Here is an 18906-nt window from a genome sequence, read left to right as displayed (position 1 = left end):
TGATAGAACTGCAAGGAGAAATAGGTAAATCCACTACTTCAGTGAGTTGAAGATTTCACATTCTTCTATTGGAAATGGGAAGATCCAGCAAGCAGAAAATCAGTAAACTTAACAACATCTCCAATCAAGTGTATATAATTGCCATCTATAGACTACTTCATCCAACAATACAGAATGCATCTTCTTCTCAAGCTCACATAGAACATTTATAATGATAGACCATACTCTGAGCCATAACACACACTTTAACAGATTTTACAAGAAGAAATCATACTGTGTCTGCTCTTAGACTGAAATAAACTTAAGTAGAAATCAATATCAGAAAGATAGCTGGAAAACCCCAAACTACTTGGATATTAAACAACACACTTATAAATAACACATAGAGAAAAGAAAAAAATAGAAATTTTAAAATATTTTGAACTAAATAAAAATGAAAATAAAATTTAATCAAACTTAGGATGTAAAATTTATAGAATTGGATACATATATTAGAAAAGAAAGATCAAAAATCAATCATATAAATTTCAAACCTAAGAAACTAGAAAAAGTAGAACATAGTAAGCAGAAGAAAATAAATAATAAAAATTCAGGCCACAATCAATGACATTGATAATAGGAAACCAAAAGTTGATTCTTTGAGAAAGATCGATAAGATTGAGAAATCTCTAGCTAGGCTAACTAACAAAAAAAGAGGTAAGATACAAATGAATAAAATCAGAAATGAAAGAGGGGCTCTTACTGCATATCTACCTTATAAAGGATAATCAAGAAATAGTTTTAACAACTCTATGCCCATGAATTTAATAATCTGGATGAAATGGACCAAATCTTTGAAAGACACAATCTGCTAAAATTCACATGAAGAATTAGATGATCTGAATAATCCTGTACCTATTAAAGAAATTGAATCCATAACTAATAATTCCAAAATAAAAAGCACCACTGGTGGATTTTACTAGACATTTAAGGAAAAATTTATACTAATTTTCTATGATCTCTATTAAAAGATAGAAGCAGAGAGAGTACTTCTTAACTCACTTTGAGGCCAGGGTCACCTTAATACCAAAACTAGGCAGACATTACAGGAAAAGAAAACTACACACCAATATCTTTCATGAACATAGATGTAAAAATCCTCAACAAAATTTTAGAAAATCAGATCCAACAATGCCAAAAAGTATTATACACCACAACCAAATGGTACTTATTCCAGGTATGCTGGTTCAATATTCAATACTCAATGTAATCCACTACATCAAGAAGATAAATTACATGTTCCCATCAATAAATGCAGAAAAACATTAGACAAAATCAACATTTATTCATGATAAAACCTCTCTATAAACTAAGAATAGAGAGGAACTTCCTCAACTTGATAAAGAATATCTACAAAAAAGGTACAGCTAATATCACACTTAATGATGAGAAACTGAAAGCTTTCCCACTCAGATCAGGAACAAGGCAAGGATACCTCCTCTCACCTTGATTTTAAACACTACTGGAAATCCTAGGAAATGCAATAAGACAAGAAAAAGAAACAAAATGTGTACAAATTGGAAGGAAGAAATAAAACTCTTTTTTCACAGATTGCATTGTTGTCTATATGGAAAATCCCCTCAAATCAACAAAAAACCCTCCTGAAATTAATAATGTTAAATTATAGCAGACAAGTAGGATAAAAGATTAATATAGAAGTTAATTTCATTACCATATATCAGCAAAGAACAAATGGAACTTGACACTAGAAACACTATACCATTTACAGCAGCACCAAAAAAAAAAAAAATACTATACTAGGTATAAATCTAGCAAAATATATATTATATCAGAAAAACTACAAAACTATGATGAGGAAATCAAAGAACTTAAAAACTAGAGAAATACCCCATGGTTATGGATGGGAAAACTCAATATTACCAAGACATCAGTTAATTCCCAATGCATCTACTAATTCAATACAATCCCATTAATAATTCCAGTAAATTATTTTGTGGATATTGACAAATTTGTTCTATGTTTATATGAAGAGACAAAACCAAAAATAGTCAATAGAATATTGAAGGAGAAGAACAGTCAGAGGATTAACACTATATTCAAAACTTAACTAAATAGCTATGGTAATCTTGACACTGTGGCATTGGCAAATGAATAGGTAAATATATCAATGGAACAAAATAGAGAGCCCGGAAATAGAGCCACAGAAATATAGTCAACTGATCTTTGGCAAAGGAGCAAGAGCAATACAATGGAGGAAAGACAGTTGTATGAACACCTGGTGCTGGAATAGACATTCACATGCACACAAAAAAAGAGTTCATACAGAGATGTTACCCCTTCATGCATTTTTCACTGACAAATGGAAGAAAACACTAAAAAATGAAAGAAGAGCAAAGATTAAGGTGATGTGTTCTATTATCTGAAGTTCTTGGGCTAAATCCTGGAGATTATATTCTCTCAAAGTGACATATGTGGTGTCAGAAACAGGAAAAATTCTGCTACCAGGATTATTCTGGGATTTTAGATTTTTCAGGATTTTTTTTCTGTTGAAATATCAGAGATTCACAAAATTAATGTAGGAGAAACATCTTCATGGCTCAGGTGGGAAGTGATAAGAAGTATGACAAACTAGATAATATAAGCCCATAAACACAAAATCAGTTTTAAAAAAAAAAATGTGCCATAAGACACAGCATAAGACATTGATGCAAAAAACTGAAGAAGCACAAACAAATCAAAATACATCCTGTGCTCATGGATTGTAAAAACTAATATTGTAAAAATGTCCATATTACCCAAAGCAATCTACAGATTCAATGCAATCCCTATCAAAATTCCAATGGCAGTTTTCACAGAAGTGAAACAAACAACCCTAAAATGTGTATGGAACCACAGAAGAATTCAAATAGCGAAAGCAATCTTGAAAAAGAATAACGTTGGAGTCATCACACTTTCTGATTTAAACCTGTATTACAAAGTTCTAGCAATCAAAACAGTTTAGTGTTGGCATAAGAACAGATTCATGGATCAATGGAATAGAATAGAGAACCCAGAAATAAACTCAAGTATGTATGGTTAATTAATTGATAACAAAGGAGTCAAGAATATACAATGGAAAAAGGACAGTCTCTTCAAAAATGATGTTGGTGGGGGGGGCGCCTGGGTGGCTCAGCGGGTTAAGCCTCTGCCTTCGGCTCAGGTCATGATCTCAGGGTCCTGGGATCGAGCCCCGCATCGGGCTCTCTGCTGGGCGGGGAGCCTGCTTCTTCCTCATTCTCTCTCTCTCTCTCTGCCTGCCTCTCTGCCTACTTGTGACCTCTCTCTGTCAAATGAATAAATAAATTCTTAAAAAAAAAATGATGTTGGTGGGGGCCTGGGTAGCTCAATCGTTTAAGCATCCATCTCTTTCAGCTCAGGTCATGATCTCATGTGTCGTGAGATTGAGCCCTGTGTCAAGCTCCATGCTCAGTAGAGAGTCTGCTTAAAGATTCTCTCCCTCTGTCCCCTCCCCCATTTGCACTCTCTCTCTCTCTCTCAAATAAATAATTTTTTTAAAAAATGATGTTGAGAAAACTGGACAGTCACATGCAGAACAATGAGACTGAACTCCCATATTCCACCATACACAAAATCAACTCAAAATAGATTAAAGACTTGAATGTAAGATCTGAAACCATAAATTCCAAATAAAATATAGAGGGCAAGCTCCTTGACATTGGTCTTGGCAATGATTTTTTTTTTTTTTTTTTACATTTGACAACAAAAGCAAGCACCAAAACCAAAAATGAACAGGTGTAGTATACATCAAACTAAAAAGGTTTTGTTCGGCAAAGGAAGCCATCAAGAAAATGAAGAGGCAACATACCAAATGGGAGAAAAAACTTGCAAATCATATATGTTACAAACCAGTTTGGTTAATACCCAAAATATATAAAGAATTCATGCAATTAAAAAGCAAATAATAATAATAAATAGTCCAATAAAAAGTGAGCAAAGGAACTGAATTGACATCTTTCCAAAGAAAACATATAAATGGTCAGTAGGTACATAAAAAGATGTCCAACATCAGTAATCATCAGGAAAATGCAAAGATATCACCTCACATCTGTTTGAAAGGCTATCATAAAAAAGACAAAAAATAACAAGGCGAGAATATGGAGAAAAGGAAACCCTTGTGCACTATTGGTGGGAATGTAAAGTGGTGCAGCTACTGTGAGAAACGTATAGGGGGTCCTCAAAAAATGAAGAATAGAACTGCCATATGATCCAGAAATTTCATCTCTGGGTAAATATCCAAAGGCAAAGAAATCACTATCTCAGAGAAGTTTCTGCACTCTCGTGTTCACTGTGGCATTATTTAGAATCACCAAAACATGTAAGCAACTTAAGTGTCCATTGACAGGTGAATGGATAAAGAAAGTGTGAAAGGATAAAGAAAAAAATATATATATATGTCACATTCTCTATTTTATACACACACACACACACACATATATAAATTCATAGAAAAGAAGAAAATCTGCCACTTGCAACAACATGGAGGGACCTTAAGGGCATTATGTTAAGTGAAATAAGCCATGTAGAAAAAGACGAATACTGCATAATCTCACTTATATGTGGAAACTGAAAAAAAAAAAAAAAAAACCTCATAGTAACGTAGATCAGGTTGGTGGTTGCCAAGGATAAGGGGGTGGGGAATGGGAATTTTTTTTTTTTTTTTAGAGTTCCTTCTACAATGATTTTATTATAAATACGTTCTTTTGGAATAAACAAATATTGCATTCAAGACTATTTATCTGCAAACTTGTTCTAAAGTAATAAAGGAAGAGAAAAGGAACCAGGAACCACTTAGAAATAGAGATAAGTAGCAAAGACACTTGCACGCCATGCTAAGCGCCTTTTCCCCAGAAGTAACAGAAGGTTAACAGGGAATATCACATATCTCATTAGCCCAATCAATTAATGAGTAAAGGTGGTCAAAAGGTGCAAACTTCCAACTATAAGTAAGTTCTGGGAATGTAATTGACAGCACCATGACTATAATTAACCATACCATATTGTATATTTGAAAGGTGCTAAGAGAGTAGATCTTCAAAGTTCTTATCATAACAATAGAATCATAACTATGTGAGGTGATGGGTGTTAACTAACATCCTTGTGGTAATCATTTAACAGTATGTACATATATCAAATAATTATGTGATACATCTTAAACTAATACAATGATATTTGCCAATTATATTTCAATAAGCTTGGGAAAAAAGGAGAGGAAAAACAAACAGCTGTATTGGACACTGAAATTAAAAATATAACACTATTTACCATAATATTAGCTTAAAAATGAAGTATTTAGGTATAAGTCTAAGAAAACATTTATAGAACTCACATACTAAAAATTATAAAATGTTAATGAAAGAATTTTTTAAATGGAGAGATGGAAGTGCCCATGGCTGGGAGATTCAGCAAAGCAAGGATGTTAATTACTTTCTAACTGATGTACAGGTTTAATGTAATTCCTATCCAAATTCCAACAGGTTTTTTTATAGATATAGACAATATTATTCTAAAATTCATATAGAAAGACCAATGGAATAGAACAGCTTCAATAATTTTGAAAAAGAAGAAAAATAGAGGAAGAATTTATCTAATTTCAAGACCTGCTATATAGCCAGAATAATCAAGATGGTATGGTACTGACAAAAGGACAGACACATAGATCAACACAACAGAATAGAGATCTTAGAAAATATTTCCAAAAGGCTTTTGATAAAGTTGCAAAAGTAATTCAATGAAGGAATGATAATTAAAAAATATGTTGGAGGGGCGCCTGGGTGGCTCAGTGGGTTAAGCCGCTGCCTTCGGCTCAGGTCATGATCTCAGGGTCCTGGGATCGAGTCCCGCATCGGGCTCTTTGCTCAGCAGGAAGCCTGCTTCCCTCTCTCTCTCTCTGCCTGCCTCTCTGTCTACTTTGATCTCTCTCTCTGTCAAATAAATAAATAAAAAATATTTTAAAAAAATATGTTGGAGCAGTTGGACACCCTTAAGTGAGACATTTATCTTCTATCTATACCTCACACCTAATATAAAAATTAACTCAAAATGGATCAGTGGTTTATATGCCAAATGCAAAACTTTTGTTAAAAGACAGGATAAAATTTTTCATGATCTAGGATTAGGCAAAGACTTCTTAGACTGGACATAAAAAGCATGATCTATAAGAGGAAAATCAGTGAATTGGACTTTATTAATATTAACAACATTTTGCTCTGTGAAGTACCCTGTTAAGAGAAAGAAAAGACAAGTAAGAGAGTGGGATAAAATAATTGCAAACCATATATATGAGAAAGGACTAATATCTAGAATTCTCAAACAACAACAACATAAAAAACAGCCCCATTAGAAAATGGGCAAAAGATATGAAAGGACATTTCACTGAAGAGGATATACAGATGGCACATAAGCACATGAAAAGATGTTCTATATCATTAGCCATTAGGCAAATTCAAATTAAAACCACAATGAGATATCACTAAACATCTACCAGAATAGATCAAATAAAAAATAATGACAGCATCAAATGCTGGCAAGGATGTACAGAAATTAGATCACTCATGCATTGCTGATGAGAGTAGAAAATAATCCAACTATTCTGGAAAATACTTTGGCAGTTCCTTAGCAAACCAAACATGCAACTACCATATGACCCTGTGATTGTACTACTGGGCATTTATCCCAGGGAAATAAATCTTATATTCACCCAAAAACCTGCACACAAATGTTCATAACAGCTTTATTGATAATAGCCAAAAACTGGAAACCCAGATGTTCTTCAGGGGGTGAATAGTTACCGACCGATGGTACCCCCATACCCAGGAGTATTTCTCAGCAACGGAAGGGAACAAATTATTCATAGGCACAACAAATTGGATTAATCTCTAAAGAATCATGCTGAATAAAAACATACCAGTCTTAACAGGTTACAATCCCTTTAATATAACGTTCTCAAAATTCCAAAATTATAGAAATGCAAAGTAGTAGCTCTTGGGGTTTAAGAAGGGAAGTCGAGGGGCGCCTGGGTGGCTTAGTGGGTTGACCCACTGCCTTCGGCTCAGGTCATGATCTCAGGGTCCTGGGATCGAGTCCCGCATCGGGCTCTCTGCTCAGCAGGGAGCCTGCTTCCCTCCCTCTCTCTCTGCCTGCCTCTCTGTCTACTTGTGATCTCTCTGTCAAATAAATAAAATCTTTAAAAAAAAAAAAGAAAGAAAAAAGAAGGGAAGTCGATACAAAGGGCAAAATGAGGAATCCTCGTGAGACAAAGTCTCTATATCTTGACTGCATCGATGACCATATCCTGGTTGAGGTTTTGCAGTAAGTTACCACTGGGGAAAGCTGAGTAAAAGGGTATGTAGGATTTCTGTTATTTCTTACAAATGCATGTGAATCTATAATTATCTCAAAATAAAAAGTTTTATTAAAAAATAATTTACTGTGCTCCCCACTCTGTCTTACTTAACAATTCTCCTAAGTGTATATTGAAAAAAAAAATGAGAGGTAAAATCAAACCCAAGATGTGTATAAGGATGTTCATAGCATCTTATTTTTAATAAGAGCCACATTTGGAGACAAACCAAATGCCTAGCAGTAGAAGCAGATACAAATAAATTGTGATATATCCATACAAAATATTACACAGCAATAAAAAAAAAAAAAGAACTATTTCTGTATATTCCAACATGGGTGAAAGTCCCAGTCATAATGATGAATTATAAGACCTAGACACAGACGTGTACATTCTATATGAATCCAATTGCATGAAGTTCAAGATCGGGCAAAATAATTGTCAATGAAAATGTCAGAACAAAGGTTACTGCTGAGGAGGGAGGTGTTGATTGGGAAGAGGTACAATGTCCTTATCTTGATCTAGGTAGTGGTGAAAAGGATATACCTAAATATCAAAATCCAAAAAGTTGTGCCCTTAAGACTGTACCCTTTGTGCAAGCTAGACCACAATCAGATTTAAAAGATGCCAAATAATTTAACATAGAACAAAACCAAAAATACCGTGCTAATCAAAGAACACACCTCTGTAGCCTATGGTGTAACTGTTAATAACCTGTGGTCTAGAAGAATTTTTCACCTCATTTTAGAAATACTATAAAACACAGACAGCTGGATATCAGGAATTAGAATAGAAACTGGGCCATCAATACTTCCAAGGGCAGTAAGTGAGTAGCACAAAAGGAAACAGAGGCTAGGGCTAAGAACGATCACCATCTCTGCAGGAAGCTCCGAGATGGGATAAGCCTCAGATAAAGCGTGGGAAAATTAACAGCAGAAAAATGGAGCCTACAAACTATCAAACAAAGAAACAAAAAGCAGTAAAAGGAAAAGCAGAATTCATTCTAAAAACCTGAAAGAAAATCCCCAAATGTGATTCCTCACTGAAACTAGAATGGAGTGGGGGAAGATTAATTTCTTCAATATTATTGAAAAACCTTGACTTTGGTGAAAACGCAGTCTTATGAGAAAGGAGGTTAAAAAGCTACAAACCCAAGTAAAAAGCAATGAAGCATATGTAAAACAGGAGCTGGGTTCTCTACAGAATGACTGCCAGAAAAGTAAGTATGTAGCAGTAACCTATAAATGCACCACCGTGGGAGCTGGTCAAGAGTAGAATTATACTGAGGACAAGGTAATCACTGAAACAGAGGACAGCCTGAACTGTTCCCTGAGAATGCAGACAGAAAGGACAAAGCAGTGCAAGTGGTAAGATCCCATATATGGAAAACAAAACCAATGAAAGCAACAGCAACCGCAAAAATTACAGGTTCAAGGTAGAATTACAGGTGTGACTCAGGACAAAGCCAGGATGTTGTAAAAAACCGGTAAAATGCATAATTAGACAAAATTCATCAGGAAAAATGTATGAACCAAAAAAAGTCCAATTCTGGTATATGCAAACAAAAAATATTAAGCATGTACCAGACCAAACCGAGGAAACGAGATGCACACCTAAATATATACAGGCTAAATATTTGAATAAGATGGATTTGTTTTAAAAAGTCTTAGGGGCTGTGATTAACTTTAGAGGTGGCGGTGGCTCCCACATCTGCAGTTCCTCCCCTGTGCTCACCTTTCTACTCCCTGGGCTGGGCAGAAGCAGCCAATGGACCCATCTGCATTCCTAACCAATTAATGCAAATTGACTCGGCGGGGGGGGGGGGGGGACAGCAAATTTGGTTTCTTCTCTTGAGAGATAAAGAGTGGAGAGAATATCTCTATATCAGGAATATTTGCAGAACTTGTTTTTCTCCCAAATTATGTCTGTAGGCAAGGGGAAGGTAGAGTAAGTAGGAAAATAGATGGTTTGACTAGAATCCAAGAATCCAGAGCTCTTGAGAGACAGGACTGGGAAAGATGCTTCATAAAAAAACAAACAAATAAAAAACAACAATTTTTTTATTTATTTGAGAGAGAGAGAACAAGAATGTGGGGAGGGGCCCAAGGAGAGGGAGAGAGAATCTCCAGCAGACTCCCAGCTCAGCGTGGAGCCCAACGTGAAGCTCCATCTCATGACCCTGAGATCGTGACCCGAGTCAAAATCAAGAGTTGGATTGAGACACCCCAGTGCCCCGAAGATGCTTCTGTTAAAAGGGTACAGACCCTAAACCTCACCCACAGACATGCAAACACATATCATGTACCCATTTACATTATTTAGGGCCTGAGAGAGGTCCCCAGGGAGAACCAAAGAAAAAGAAAAACACAGTCAGGAACCCTGTGAGCCTTGTGGCCCAGGACATAGAGACATACATGGCAGATTAGAGGGAGGTGGGGAAGGCAAGCTCCAGCAGAATCCAGGAGGGGAGCTGGGCTGGGCAGAGGCAAACCTGGGAGAGAACACCCTGTAAGAGGAGGGGAAATTATACCTGAGCTGTAGCTGGCACACTTGTCTGAGCCTGGAGTGGGGATCCAGATAGAACGTGTGGCCAGTCAGGTGCTGGAACTTAGCCAGCGTCAGCCTCCCTGGCTGCCCGAGTGACCTCACAGTGCCCGGCTCTGTGCAGGTGCATAAGATGCATGAGAGTCCTGGGCACTTGGGCCCCTTCTTGATAGGACACATCTTGTTTAAGAATAAAAAATAAGGAGGAAGCTTAGTCCTCTTCAGTTGGAAAGGAAGGTTCACCCTTTCACAGCACCATGGGGATTGAAATGACAGCAATGAATTTCCTTAATAATGTGTACCAAGATGCTGCAGCAGGTGGTGAATTGCAGTGAATGGGAATCAAGATGAGAGACCAAGAGAGCAGCAGTAGTCAGTCCGACTGTAGAATGCTGCTCAGAGGGACAAACCCAAACTCTGGACACAGGAAGGAGAGCATCACGCATGGGGAAGCAGGTCTGGGGACTCTTAAAATCTGGGAGGAAGGAATCTGTTAGTAATTGCAAGGCAAGTTGGTGGTTAGGAAGATTAAGAATATCCTTTTTTAATGTAGAACTATTGCAAAGAGGAGTAAGCATGAAAAACAATGGGGAAAATGGGAGTAGTTTATCTGAGAATTATACCAGCTTAAGATGGACATAAATCTTAGGCACTGGTCTCATCAAATGGTGGGATCAATTTAAAACTTTCCTTGGCTTCTTTGACCCAAAGTGGATGGCCAAACTAATGTTATACCAGTTCTGGGGCTGGCCTTCAAAAAAAGCTAGCAACTGCTTTCTAAGTCTCCAAAAGTCTTGAGTGGACATGCAAGAAATCCAACTACCCTACTGGAGATATCTCTTAGAGAGCCCTGAAACTACATAGGGGCTGAATTGAGCTCAGCTTTCAAGCCATCCCCACCCCAACCCCTTCTGTGTGACTGAAATCTCTTGACCCTTCCAGACCAGACCAGCTGAATATCACTGGATCACCTAGTCATGACCACGTGAAACAGAATTGCCCAGCAAAGACTTGAGTGAATTCTTGACCCATGACATTATGAACTACAATATGAAGGGTTGTTGTATTAAACCTACTAATTTGGGGAATTGTTACATAGAAATAGATAAATAGTACAGTAGTATAGGCTTCACATGCCACATAGTCTACCCAAGTCTACCCAACCCCGTCCTCTTGCCTCACAGCCTCCTGGGATTTTCCTATGTGTACGCTCACTGTGTACATTCTCCAGAGAGAATAGGCTCCATGTCTTGAAGAATGCTATGGGGATGTCAGCAGGAATCACATAAAGAGCTTCTTCAGTGGTAGAGAAAGAAAGGCCTTAACAAGGCTGCTTCATTCCCCTTCTCTTCTCCGAACATTCTCTGAGGTCTGCCTCAGTCTGCACTCACTGTGTTCATACAGGAGGGTCTTACTTGGTTTCTGAATGAGCAGCCCCTCAGTTCATAGTCTGACTTTGTCAGTTAGAAGAGATAAGTCTGTCTGATGAGACTGAACAGGTGGATCCAAAAAGCCCCAAACGTCTTTTTGGGTGCCTGTTATAGCACTCTTTATTCTGTCAAAAATAACTAATCTCTATGCAGGTCACTTTCTTAGTTGTCCTACCTTGTTGGTACTTCAGGACTATTGTAAGATTCAAATGAGATGATGTGGGTGGAAGCTCTTTGTAAACTTTAAAATGTTGTGCACTTGCAATTTATTATCATCATTATCATGACTATTCAGGAATTAGTAAATTATAGATAGTGTTGGGACACGTGGGCTTAGCATTGTGTGATCTTAAGCAATTCTGTTAACATCTTAGCAATTTTCTCATCCCTAAAATAAGTGTTTACAAAATAATATCTAAGGATCCCTCCAGCCTGCAAATACTGTGGCTGTGATTGTTAAGAACCCGTATTTGGCATGGGCAAGGTTGTGCACAGTATTCGAAGAAAAATGTGACTCTTTTTCATAATATATTTGCTAAGTCATGCTTCAAAAACAAATAATAATTCAAATTAACCTTTTAAATACAGATTCCCTGGAACCTGAGTGTCCTTGATGGGAAATTTGCCAGCTACTAGAGCATAATGTGCCAGTGTCTCCTGTTTCCCCCTCCAGACCCTGCTCTGGCAGTCCGACTTGCATGGATCACATCAATGTGCTCCCTTGCTTCATGACATAAGATTGGGTTCTGCTAGTCTAGAGGCCCATCGAGAGATGGGGGGGGGGAGAAAAGAGAGAAGAAGTCAAGGTATTTATTACCTCTGCTTCCTCCCTATGAGGTCATCTGGAAATGTCTGTTCCCTTGACCCAAAGGCACAGTGTCTCTCAAGTCTGCCCTCTCCAATGACACTGCGCTTCCAAGTTCTGTAAAGTGCTCTCTGTCCTTGACTCTTTTCCCTAGGCTCAGCTGTAACTAAGCCTGGAGGACTTCACAATCCATTTGGGGGCTAGGCAGCCTCCAAGATGCCCCGCCACCCCATGATCCTATTTCCTAGTAATTGAGCCCTTGTAGAATCCCACTCCCTTGAATGTGGCCTAGATATATTGACTCACTTCTAATAGAATACACAGGGGAGACAGAATGACGCTTTTGAGACGAGGTTATGAAAAAGTTATGAATTCCATATTGGGCATTCTTGCTTGGATCCCTTGCCTGGAAGAAGCCAGCCATCATGTCCCAGAACAGTCTTACAAAGGGACCTTCATGGCATGGGACTAACGCATGTCCACAACTATGTGAGTGAGCTGGAAAGCAGCCCTTTTGTCCCCAGTCAAGTTTTCAGATGAGACCGCAATGCTGGCTAATAGCTTGACTGCTCTCTCACAAGTGACCTTGAGCCAGAGACAACTACCTAAGCTATGCCTGAATTCTGACCCACAGAAACTGTGAGGTAATAAATGTTTGTTGCTTTAAGCTTCTGGGTTTGGAGGCAATTTCTTATGCAGCAATAAATAACTAATATACCTTGTAATTTCCCAACATACTGGCTGTACCTTTGTAAATAGTTCTTTAATTATCTTCTTCAAATTATTATAATTTGACCATGCCAGATGTTTCCTGCTGGGATCATAAATAAAATAATATTTCCAGGCATCTAAGTAAATTAAATGCTCTTCTTGGGTTCATTTCCCCTAAGACATGAAATGAATAGATCATGATTGAATATAGAAATTTTCCTGAGTCTTTGAGACCTCTAGGTCCCTTGAAAGAATTCAGATTTATTTTCCAAGGGAGGTAGGTGGGGGCAATTTGTGTTCTTAAGGATTTAAAAGAAAATAAGCTCCTTAGCTTTAAGATGAGAAATGGAGATTGCTACCTCTTTTCCAAGAACACCCAGAAGCACCAGAGTCCAGCATATTCAGGCTAACAAGACTTTGGATGAAATGGCCAGAGAGTGGGTGGCTCCTTCAAGGACTTCTTCAAGGACTCAGAGCCCCGGCATGGCTGCCTACACAAGAGGAATGAGAATCTTCTTCACGGAAACCCATCCTCCTGTGTGGGACCTCACAAGCTTGGGTAGCCAAGATGTCACAAAGCTGGAGCAGCTGAGAGACAGTGAAAAGTCAGAGGGGCAGTGACATTATGGGGCAGTGACAATGATAACAAACAGGGGTCTTTCATTCTTGGTTGTGAAAGTCAGACTGCTAAACCCCTTGCCTCATCTCCTGAACCCTCTCCAATAGATGCTATGGACCACATACAGTCTCGGGTTTTGTTTTCTCGACAGTCCAGGGAAGGTAGAAGCGGGGATCAAATCAATTCTTAGTTAAATTAAGGGCAGTCTTTAAGAAAGTAACATTGCTTGCACTTTGCAAAATGGGAAATAATTGATGACCTGTTATAATGAAAACTAACGTGATTACTACAGAAAGTTCAACAGCAGAAAGAACCCCCCAGAAGCCTCCATCCAGGGAGTTACACTTGAAATGTGACAGGGACTCCAGCAGCATGGCTTCTGGCAGACATCACTGGGTGATCACATCCATTATATCAGCAGATTTCTGTGTGTGGTCCAAGGTGAAGCTTTGAGTCATCTGCTCATCGAGGTGCTCAGTATGTCCTTGCCAAATAAATGAATAAATGGAGGGAGAGATGTGTCTCAAGGCTGGACTGGTATATGAAACCAGTGTCGGAGTATTAATTTAACATACACATATGTATATTTGTGTATACACATACATACACGGTCTAGGAGTAGGAATTCAAGTCATGAAAAGAGTATTCTCTTCTGCAGCTATTTTATCTATGCCAAGATTGATAATAATCCAGTGGCTTGGGGAGTACAAGAGTGGAAACAGACTGTTCAAATGAGCCAACTGTTGAGTGCTCTTCGTTGAGGGGGCTCAGCACTTCTACTCCTTCTTCTTTTTCTTTTTCTTCTTCTCCCCCTTCTTCCTCTTCTCTTCCTTCTCCTCCTCCTTCTTCTCCTTCCTCTTCTTTTTTTCTTTTTTACAGTGCTGCCCTTGACAATGGAATTAGAATACAACAAGCCCTGCTTCTTGCTGTATAGTGCTTGAATGGTCACTGCTCCCCGTGCTTCTCACTTTTCTACACTTCTATGCTTCACTTCTCCCCTTTCTGATTGAGAATTTCTTTATTTAAAAATATACCCTGGTCCACATTCCATTACCCATGATTCTGAAATCCTCAAAGCTCTGAAAACCAGGAACTGTAGTAAGTTTAGGGAAAATCTGACCCGAAATAACATGAAGCCATTTATAATCTTCATTCATGCATCCTGGTGTGAGATTCATCTTCCATTGCACAAATATTGATGATTTTCATGACACATTATGCTAAGAGTATTATGTAATGTGTGGCATATGCATTGTTTTGCAAAAAACAATCTAAGTTCTGAAGCAAATCCTGCCTCTAGGGTTTCAGACTTATTATAACCCAATCTTCTAAGCTTTAAAACTTTTCTGCCTCTATAAGATGACTTTGCACTTATCTGATCCATTCTTTGTTGATTTTGAGGTCTAATTCTCAGAGAATAGTTTTACTTGCCTTGTTTATCAGTTTGGGGGAACTCTTCACTATAGTCCTTGGGAGCTGACAACTGGGGGTGAGCAATAGATCAGTGCAGAAGGAGGGGGGTGTGGGTAAGGAGGAGAAGGAGGGGGAGGAACATCTTCAGCGCTAGCTGAGCTTTCAAGGATAAACAAAGTCCTTGGTTGGATAAGGGGGCACCAGGGTTCCAGGCAGAGATAACCATGCAGAGGCGTGAAGAAGCCCAGAGAACTGAGAGCAGCTGACTCACTGTTGGGGCTGGGAGAGGTGACAAGGGGCTGCATGACAGCTGACCCTGGGAGAGTGGAGAGGAGTGACTCAGGGGTTTCTCACAACAGACAGAACTGGAATCCAGAAAGCCAAGCAGTCAACAGTGCGAAGAGCATACATTGGAGGGAGGTGAGGAAGGGGCAGGGGGCAGGAAAGGCCCTTGCTCAGCTCTAGGAGACTGTCTCAGAACCAAGGCAGAGGGATGCAAATAGAAGAAAGAGAAAAAAAAAGTTTAGAACAGAGAATCAAAGACTGTAATGCTCCATACCATGGCAGGGGTGGGGGGCGGGGTGCATTAAATCAAAGTCCCTGATTGTTGCTGGTGGAACAAAGTTCACTGAGCAAGTTTGAACAGCCTTAACAGCTGATTGCTCCTTATTTTGAAACGAGAAGAACCGAATCTTAACCAGAGTAGAGAGGGCCATGACCAACACAGAATGATGGGCAGTGCATGGAATTTGAGGTTGGCTGACCTCTTTATTGTAACCTGAAGCAAAACAGCTCCCCACTCTAAACTTTAGTCTCCTTATCTGAACAGCAGGGGGCAGTATCATCATCATGGCAGGATTTGGGGGAGAATGCATGCAGTGAGTAAATGAGGTCGTATGTGTGAAAATTTCTGCCAGGTACCAAGGGTACAAATGACTACCAGTTACATCTGAATAAGCAGAGAGTTTAAGGGTCTCCCCAAGGTTACCAGCAGTGACAGACACAGGATTCTGGTAAAGGACCTCTGCTCCATTCCCAATACCTCTAGAAAGAAGGCACTTTGGGCTTCATAATATATAGCAGGAGACAGACAAAATGGAGCACCTTGTCTGCACCATTCTGCTTTCTCTTACAGAATTTACCATTAGTAGATCATCCCTTTGTCTTGTGTAAACTTTTGTCAACATGAATCATAAGTACAGAATGGACCACCAGCCTTTAAATGTCAAAGAGATTGGCAGAGGGAAATAATGCCATTAAAAGTCTACTTGACAGGATAAACAGGCACAATTTCCTTTAGGGTGTTTTGTCTCATTTTCCTTAGGTAGTTAACAGCTACAGACTCTGAGAAGCAATTACTTGATTCAATAAATGATTCCCACTCCAAGTTGTGGATGGCTATGCATACAATTTGTTTATTTTTTAAGCTGGCCGGAAAATCCTAATTTATGTCTCTAATTGGTATCAGCTGTTTTGTATGCCCTGGCAAGCTCACGGTATATCATTTCTCGCTCAGTGCCAGGGCTCAAAAATGGCTGATCCCCAGTTCACCGCTGATGACCTCACGCTGGCGTGGACCAGCTGGATCTGAAAGGCCACTGTGTATTTGACGAGTTGGTGTTCACTCTTTGTGGCCTACAGAAAAAGCAGTCTCATGATATGAGTGCTAGACAGGCAGGGATTACAATTCTGCTTTGGCTACTTATTATCTTAGTGATCTCTTAGATTGCTGATTTACCTGCAGCAGTATTAGAGATCTTGCTTTGGAAATGGTGATACAACTCTTACAAAGAGGTTGGCAAGCTGATTACATAGTAGGTGCTCAGTTAACGTGATGTTTCTTGCCTCAAATAGACTGTGAGTCTTTCAGTTGCAAGGGCCCTAGAACTTTCATTCGTTTACAACCCTCCTTCCCATCCTCCTCTAGATCTTCACGTCCTCCTTCACATCCAAAACCCCATAAAATCCTCCTTGAATCCTTTATTTGTGCAAATAATTAGTTTGGCTAAATTTTTACTAAGACCACTTAGATAAAACTTCAACTGATTGCTTTATTTTGTTTTGTTTTTAAACCTAAAACAGGTCCATATGTTTGGTTCATATACTTGTTTTATACTTTTGGTGTAAAAACTAAGCGGCAGGGTTACTAGGCCATGAGTTCCTTGTTTTGGAGACTCTCTTACCTAGCTTTGAACATCCCATCTTGGCATAGGTCTTAGTGCAAGGAGGTATTTAGGGACCATCTCTGATTTGTCTTATCTGAGGGTTTTCCTGTCGTCTGGCTGCAGGGCTGCACATATGCCCTCCAACTCCACTCATCAGGACTCACTTAACACACGTTTTGCTTTTAACAGTTCTTGGATTTTTACTTTAATGGCTCAGTTCCATTCAATATCCTCCTAGTCTGACTCAGCAATTCTCAAATGACAACAAAATGCTCTCTAAAATACATTAAAAGTTTATCTCTGAATAAAACTTAGGATGAGAAAGTACTTAAAAAACAAACAAAAGACATGCAATTTAAAGTGTTTGCTCAGCTTCCAAATACATCGGAGATTGCTTATTGATGGGAAATGACCCAAGAAAAGTAAGACCAACTAATTCCATCCTCTCTCTCTTCTTCCATCGCCTTCCACACAGTTTTGGTATGCATGTCTTAAAGTAATACTTGCTACCATTTATTAGCTGTGACTAGGTTAAGACACCAGATATTACTACCATGGACCAGACCCAACATCAGTATCTTGCATGTTCCACTTACTTGCTCCCATCATGATCTCATGAAGTTAGGTGCTATTTCTCCATTTTACTGGTGAAGAAATTAGAGCCCAGAAAAGTTAAACAACTTGCCCAAGGTCACAACTAGTATGGTGTACGGACAGGATTTAAACAGAAGGTGTCAGATTTTTAAGCTGCAGGAAGATTCAATAGTACATATCTTATCCAAAGAATACAAGAAGATAACATCCACCAGAAAGGCACACTTTGTCAGGGACTTCTAATAAAAAGTACAGCCATACATTCCAAGGTCAAATGGGAATTCCCTTCAAATGAAGCCGCGATGAGAGTGACCACACTTCTTAGGCAACACAAAGCTGCAGATAAGAAAAATATTGAAAATCTCTACTATCTTTGTAGATGTTATATAAGTAGTTAATGTGTGCATAAATGCTAATTTAAATTATATACTTATAAATTATATTTTCACATGTATATGAATATATGTGTGTATGTGTGTACCCATACTTACAAGGATATATAATGATAAGTATATAGATACATATGGATATCTAGGACATGGCTCAGCCATCTGTATGTTCATCATATGTACTTCACACGTATGCCACTGAAGGATTCTGTTCCAACCCTCTCTTGTTCACCTCTTCAGGTACTCTGGGCTTACCTCTCATTACAGCTGCCTCTATAAGGTCAAGTTCTGAACAGCCTTCTGCAAGTTCCCTCAGATGTGGCCTAGTATTTTCTTGTTTTAGGTCCCTCTCCCTTCCTATCCTTCAGCATCTCTAGAACAATGACCATTCACAAATGAACTCTGAGAAGCAGACAACTTGTAAAACCACCCTGACTGATGAGACTGGCAGCTACCAGACAAAAGCTTTCCCCTTGCTTATCCAGACCCAGGATTCTGAGATCCATTTTATAAGTCTTCCCAAAGGCTCACGATATGAAGGGACTGGTCATCCATTGGGTGGCCAATTTCTACTGCAGGCTTGAGCTAGACGTCCCTCCTCCCCTCCCTCCCTCTTTCCTTCTCTGGCTTCTGCTCTCTCCAATCACATTCTCAGATAAAACGACTCATCATTAACCTTCACCTTAGATTCTGCTCTGGGGGACACTGGGCTAAGACAGGCATTATTTAACTTATATTTTCTCTATTCAATTATTTGTTTTATTGCTAAAATATAATAAAAATTAGAACTTCAGCAAGTCATGTTGTAAGTTTCATTGCCTGTCAACAGTCATCATT

The sequence above is a fragment of the Lutra lutra genome, chromosome 11 (genome assembly GCF_902655055.1).
Source record: "Lutra lutra chromosome 11, mLutLut1.2, whole genome shotgun sequence".
Taxonomy (NCBI): domain Eukaryota; kingdom Metazoa; phylum Chordata; class Mammalia; order Carnivora; family Mustelidae; genus Lutra; species Lutra lutra.
This window is presented reverse-complemented; position numbering follows the sequence as displayed.